Below are 6,761 nucleotides of genomic sequence, written 5' to 3' on the forward strand. Positions count from 1 at the left end.
CAACTGTTCTCCTTATCGGTTTAGTTATGTTAACTTACAAATGTTATGAGCTTTTCCTCTTTGTATCTGTTTTGTTTTACTAAATATAAGCTTACAGTAACCCCCAGACCAGGATTGATTCCTGTTTGATAACTATTTGGATATTTCATTTTCACCTTATTTTCTGCCTGTATAGTATCAGTTTTCCATTGACTACTTGTAACTGGTGGATAATGTTTCTTGTTCTTTAATTCACGGACATAACACTATAAATATGTCCATAAAAGGAATGAAAAATTTTGAATGGCAACAGTTGTGTCTGGCAACAGAATGGAATGAGATGGTGAATGAATTTAGAGTTTAGTTTTCTGCCCTTTGTTTTATCTATGTATTGAATACATGGTGAAAGCATAGGTAGACTGCATCCCCAAAGCACGTATCCCACGTTTTTCATTCAGATATGGTTTTTTTGACCCTAATGCCCTGAGGTCCACTAGTAAACAGCCTGTCTTGAAAAACAGTGGAGATGGAGGCTATGGGTGTGCCAACAGCTGGGGCTACCAACAGCCCTAAAGCTCACCTTCTTTAAAGCCTATGAGAAAGCTTACACTGAAGGACGTACAGATGGCAAAACCACTCAGAATGCCCAGCCAGTGCATCCCAGGGACTGCTGGAGAAACAGTGTTTCTGGTCTGTACAGCTTCACTTGGCCAAGAAACGAGGAGATGAAGGAGTCTTAGTGCTACCTTGCTGTGTTCCATGCTGGTCAAACAGTGAGAGCTACGCTGTATCCTTGCACTATATTCTACTTCGTGCCCCAGCATTGCTTTCAGTGAGAGCTACTTCCTTTTCCCTGTGCTCTTCTCTTTTCGTAATAGAGACCCAGATCCTAAGTGATCTTCTGCTCACTCTTATTCCTGGTAGGTTTGCAGTTTGAGCACCGCAGTTATGATTTATTCCGAGGTCTTATTTCTCTCAAGGCATTGCATTGCCCATTTCTTTTGGATGCACTTGAGAAAGAGGACCCAGGCAGTGCCTCTCTCTGATGAGTCACAGCAAGAGGGTTTCTGTCTCTACAGCTATCCTATTGACCAATAAAGGCCAAACATCAATCACAACGAAGACTATCCAGTTTACAGTACTTCTGTTCAAACTCAAGCACTCCATTGCTTCACCATCACTGTGACGTGACACACTTTACCTCCAGGCCCTCTGTGGTAGAAAGAGGCACTTACATGTTCCCAGAATTCCTTCATCTGTTATTATTTTAAAGCGGAGTGTGCGATCAAGTAGCTCAGTTCCCAGTGTGCTTTTTGGCTGATGTGGCTAAGTAGGTGGTCACACTAGTGCCTTCCCCTTACTGCAACAGGCTTTGAATCCACTCCCACGTCGGGGAGGATAGAAGTATGTGTCTAAAGACCTTGCTTAGTTTGATACCTGTCTTTGAGGACATCGTGCTCTGGCTTATGCCCATTCTCCAGATCCTCCCACCCATGCGCCCTTTATCTTTACTGAAGGTGATAGCCAAGTGTGGCTGCAGTGGGAGTTGAAGATTTCGCTGTGATAGTTTGCAATAGCAATTAGCAAATGCCTGCACTTACCTGAAGCCTCTGTGGTATGACAGAGCGCAGCACATGTCCTTCAGACCACATCCCCGCTCCAGGCTGTGCAAAGTCCAGCAGGAAGAGAGCTTCCATCTCAGCATGGCTGATGGGCAGACAAAGGCAGAGATAGCCAGAGATAGCCAGCCCTACTCTCACCCTGATTCGGCTCTTCCTCCTCCCACCTGCAGGCTTTTGCTCTGTTAGAGCTTAGTGCATTCAACTGTCTTCCACTTCCATCATTGCTTTGATAACTGATAGCAGGGAAGGTATTACTTAAAGAATGTGGGTGACTGTTAGCAAAATAAACAGGAGATGAAAGATAAGATAGTCTCCTTGGTGTGTAATTACCTTAAATGAAGGTCTGTTTTGCTAATGCTGTTGTGTTTTGATGTGCTAAATAGCTTGGTCTTAACACCCAGCAGATATTAACCTAATGTAATTCCGATGATGTCACACCAAGATTACAGAGGCAGAAGCAGGGGGAGGAATAATCCACAAAGCAGTGTGTGCAGGGAGTGCTCCCAAAAGCACTGGGTGGCAGGCAGCAGATTCCTCTTCACAGGCAGCTCTGCTGTCACACAGGTTACAAAACCCCATGAAGTGGGTGCTTCCAGGCAGGCGAACGGCTCTCTCAAAGTCACCTACTCCCTCCGCACAGCCTAATGCTGAGGAGATTTGCTCTCAGGTGTGTGGCAAGGGAGACCTCTTTAGATGTTCAGTGCTGATGGTGGTCAGCAGCGCTTTCTCCCCACTTCTTCCTCTGAGAGGGAAGACTCTCGCTTAGCTCTGAATTGGGCGGAAAAAAGGAGCTGGCTTTTAGGCAGCTGGGTTACCTGTTTGTATACATAATCTGAGCTGCATGTGATTGCAGGGTTCCTCTCTTTTATTTAATCGTCTGCCTGGAAGCATCTCCAGACATAATTATGCCTGCAGTTGTGTCATTTAACTTGTCCTGCATGTCGAGTGGCAGAGTACAAGCAGAGAGCTCTGCACACATACTCCCACACCGCTGAGCTAATAGAGACTGACAGAGGGTATCGAGTTTTTTAAGACTAAGAAGTCTCCTGGGGTGTTACTAATCCCCTAGAGGTGCCATTAGCTTATGATAACCACACCTTTGAAATTGTTTTATTGCTTTAATAATGTGGTGGTGATGGAAAATGAGGAACATGCCACATTTATTATTAATGCTGGTAAAAGATGAAAGTTAGCAATTAGAAGCTTTAAACCACAGGTTCAGCAGAACTACACGACTTACATTTATTCATTTTTAGCCTACCCACCCCAGCACTGGAGTGCCCATACTGTCCAGGTTTGTTAAGTTGGGTCACATACACAAATGGTGACAAAGTGGCAGGCCAGCACAATTAACATGGCAAGACAGATACACATCTTAACTGCAGGGATGGGTGGAGATTTCCTGGTGGGGAGCAGTTGGAATTGGAACAGTGCTTTATGATATCTAAACTAATCTTGTGCTATGATAATTCTGCCTTGCCTAAGTGCTTGCAGCCTCTCTGTGCTCCGTAGTCATGCTGTGGCAGCTGCTGTGTGCATCTGATCCCAACTCGCTGCTTCCCCACACACTTAATTGGTAAAATTGCCACCTATTGTTTATGAAAAAATAGAAAGAGTGAGTAGAATCTTGGTCCCTAGGACTGTAGCAGCAGTGGCTCAGCTGCCACACGACTGGGAATTTCACTCTGTCAGCTCAAGGCAACACAGAGGATGCATGTTGTACCATATGCTTTGTGACATCTACATCTGGCTGGACAAGCTATGCTGAAATAAAAGCAGCCCATGCAGCTCGTGGTAGTGCAACATCAGGCCTTTCAAAGGTGCTGCGCTGTGTTTCCAAAGTGTGGGGTTTTGTCCTGAGCACCTAGAGAAAGGGACTTCAACACTACAGCAAAACTGAAGGAGGAGGGAGGGAAGTTAGGCTTGTTGTAAAAGAAACTTGCCAAGGCAGCATATGTCTGTGCTTGGAGCTGTAATGGAAGCGATTTCACTAATCTGCCTTGCAGCCCACTTTCTCATTCTGTGTGATCCTTCAGTGAGGTTGCAAGCTTGTTTGATCACTTCACCTTAGGATCAAATAAGCAGAAGGCTGACTGGGTGTTTTATCTGCAGTTGGCAGAAAATGGAGGTGAGAGAGAGCAAGCAAGTGAGTTTTTATTAAGAATAGAGAGATTAATGCACACAAATTTAATTGGAATTGCACAAGCAGGCAAGAGGTGTCAAGCTCTGAGTTCATGCATAGATTATGTGGGTGTCCTATGTACTACATTTCAAACGTCTGCAGCATGACTGTATCAGCCTTGTACTTTGGTTCTTGCTATGAACTTTCATATTGGTTACCAGCATTGTACATCCTTATTTCTTCTACCATCTGCCCTTTGCTTCATTGCAGTGCACCACCCTGCTGAAAGGCTGTGTGCAGACTGAAGTGACACAGAGGCCTTGCCCACAACTTGGTTTCCCTTAGCTCTACCATACTTAGTATTATTAGCATCATCCTGCCTTCCCGTGCCCTTACCACAGCCTGGAGAGCCCGCTGCTCCTGGAGGCATAGCCAGGCTGACGTTTTGGGGGTGAGCAATGCTGGAGCACAGAAGCTGGTCCTGCAGGGCAAGCTGGGGCCCCTGAGGTCGTTCGCATGCTCTTAACTAGCACGGGCAGTCCTACGTCAGTCAGATTCAATAGCTTAACATAGGAAAATGACGTTATCATCAGTCACTGGCATCCATGTTATACAGGCAGGAAGAAACCACATATACAACCTGGATTCTCAGTTTGCGTCCTACACCTGAGAAGCTCTCACTTTGCAGGACCTGGTTTACTCTCTGGGGTGTCTTTTCCTCCAAGTGAAGGCCTCAGGGCTGCACATCCCTGCCTGAAGAAATCATGCATGATTCCTACCAGGCCGCTCATGGCTTGAAGCTGGTACAGTCAGTGCTGCTACCACTTAAGGAAAGTAATCAGTCTTAAGCCCATTCATTACCTCCCCAGATCAGCATTGCCCTTTGACAAACACCCATGCCTTTGGTTCAAGTTATTCCAGTGAGGCTGGAGCTTAGCGATGGCCATGAACAAAGCCCAACCTGGGAGACAGTTTAATTCCTTTTCTTGAGGTCTGCTGTTGGTCTGGGCTATGCTCAGGGACCTTTCCCAGCAGCACCAATGGGCCAAGGAGCCCACGCTCGCCCAGAGGATTGTGCTGTGCTAGGAAAAATGCTTCTGGCTCTTCTCATGTGTATTTTGGAGCAGGAAAGAAGGTGCAGTTTAGTTAGAGCACTGCGGCTTTATCAGTGTTTATCAGCGTAGGAGTTCTGCTCCGTGTAGCATAACAGCCTCAAGTCCTTTTAAACCCTGACATCAATAGGTGGTGATAAGATAACACTGGTTATCCTGTACCGGTTGCTCTAGATAAGATAAACCCTTTTATGCTTTAAAACAGGACTCAAAGTTTCTGCAATGTTTTCTTTTCGTTTTTATGCAGCAAACTCCAGAAACGTTTTATTACTAAGAGAGTGGTATTTATAAGAGCAGATAAAAATAGTATATATCATAAATAAGACTTTCCAGACTTGCCCAAGAAGCATTAAATGTTTTCTTTCAAAGACTAAATAGAAATGAGCTGGGAGGAGGTAGACTTCAATGTCTTGGAAAACAATTGGATTAACTAGAAGCTGAAATTATTCCAAGTGGCCATACCTACATTTATTTTGTCAGAAGAGTGTCCACTCAGTGATATTTCAGCAGTAGTGGATGTTAATTTTAAGGTGGTTACTTTTAATTAACAAGAAATAACTTTTGTAGACAGCAATATGGGCATTTCCATCTTGAATTTAAAGCTGAGACTGAACCTCTCTGTACAAGCCAGTATATCCATAAATCTAAAGCACTGACTATTCAAGTAGAGACTACATCTTTGGAGAATTTAGAGACACTTCCATTCATTAGTGACTTAAAATTAATAACTAGGTCCTTTATGAAATTTAGCACTTAAGTCTTGTTTGTCCCAAATGATTTTAACAATGGAGTAACAGACTCTTCACATTTTCCATATAATTAAAATTAATTGAAATGATGTGCATTACATGTAATTAAGCTATGCAGCTAAGAGTGGTTATATCTAATTGCTATGATTATATAGGTTACAAACAAGCTCAAATAATAAAAGTGGAGTTATTGTGACACAAGAACTCATCCACCCGCCACCTTCCCCTGACTAATGGTTTGCACGGGGGAGGGCTGTTTTCTGGGATGAGGCAGTGCTACAGCAGCAGGAGATGCTTTGTGCTGGCTCAGCTTCCCCCTTCCTTAAGTTCACACTTCTGTCCCAAACCTGAGTGTTAAAGGTTGCCATTGCACCCTTTGCTCAGCTTTCACGTAGAACTAGTAGGGGAGAAACTGAGGCAGGAATGCAGCTCCTGTAAAGCACAGAAGCCTTTGGTACAGGGTCTGGCAGAGCCTTTAAATCACTGAATTAACCGCAAATGTAGCTCTCTGTTCACTGCATCTTAGTTACAGCAGACACCCTCTTATTCCAGTGCCAGACACACCGCAGGAGCTGTGCAGCGCATGGAAGGTGACTCTGGTGGTGGTAGCGAACTCCTGCTTTCAGCTCTGTTTGAGTTCCGTGTCTCTATGGAAATGTTCTGCACTGCACAGCACCTCCAGGCTGCTTTGTCCAGCCACTTCACACCAAAACTGCCCACAGCAGCAATGCAAGGGGAAAAGGAAACAAAACAAAAATCCACCCTCACTACTCCATTAGCTCTTCAAGTAATCGGGCCTAAATAACAAATTTATGATCATTCTATAGGCTGTTACAGGATCAGGTTGAGGTTGCTTTGGACGTCATACCCATGCATTCACCATTTTTTGTCTGTGTGCTCTGCCTAGGCTTTTCTGAGCAGTGTCTTGAAAACGCGACTCTAATTGTGGGTTTCCCTCATTTATAATGTATGGTTCAGGGAATAACAGGTTGCTCTTTTTTAGGTTTTTTTTTGGTTTTGTTTTTTTTTTAGGCTTTTTTGCTTTTGACTGCCTTGTGCGTATTGAGCTTCATTTCATGGAAAACCCAGGGGAAAATTGTTTGTAGGCTTCTTGGTATGGGAATAAAACCCAAAGATTTGAACTGATGCTGTTGCCATCTACCCTTTTGCTGCCTGC

The sequence above is a fragment of the Cuculus canorus genome, chromosome 17 (genome assembly GCF_017976375.1).
Source record: "Cuculus canorus isolate bCucCan1 chromosome 17, bCucCan1.pri, whole genome shotgun sequence".
NCBI classification, from domain to species: Eukaryota; Metazoa; Chordata; class Aves; order Cuculiformes; family Cuculidae; genus Cuculus; species Cuculus canorus.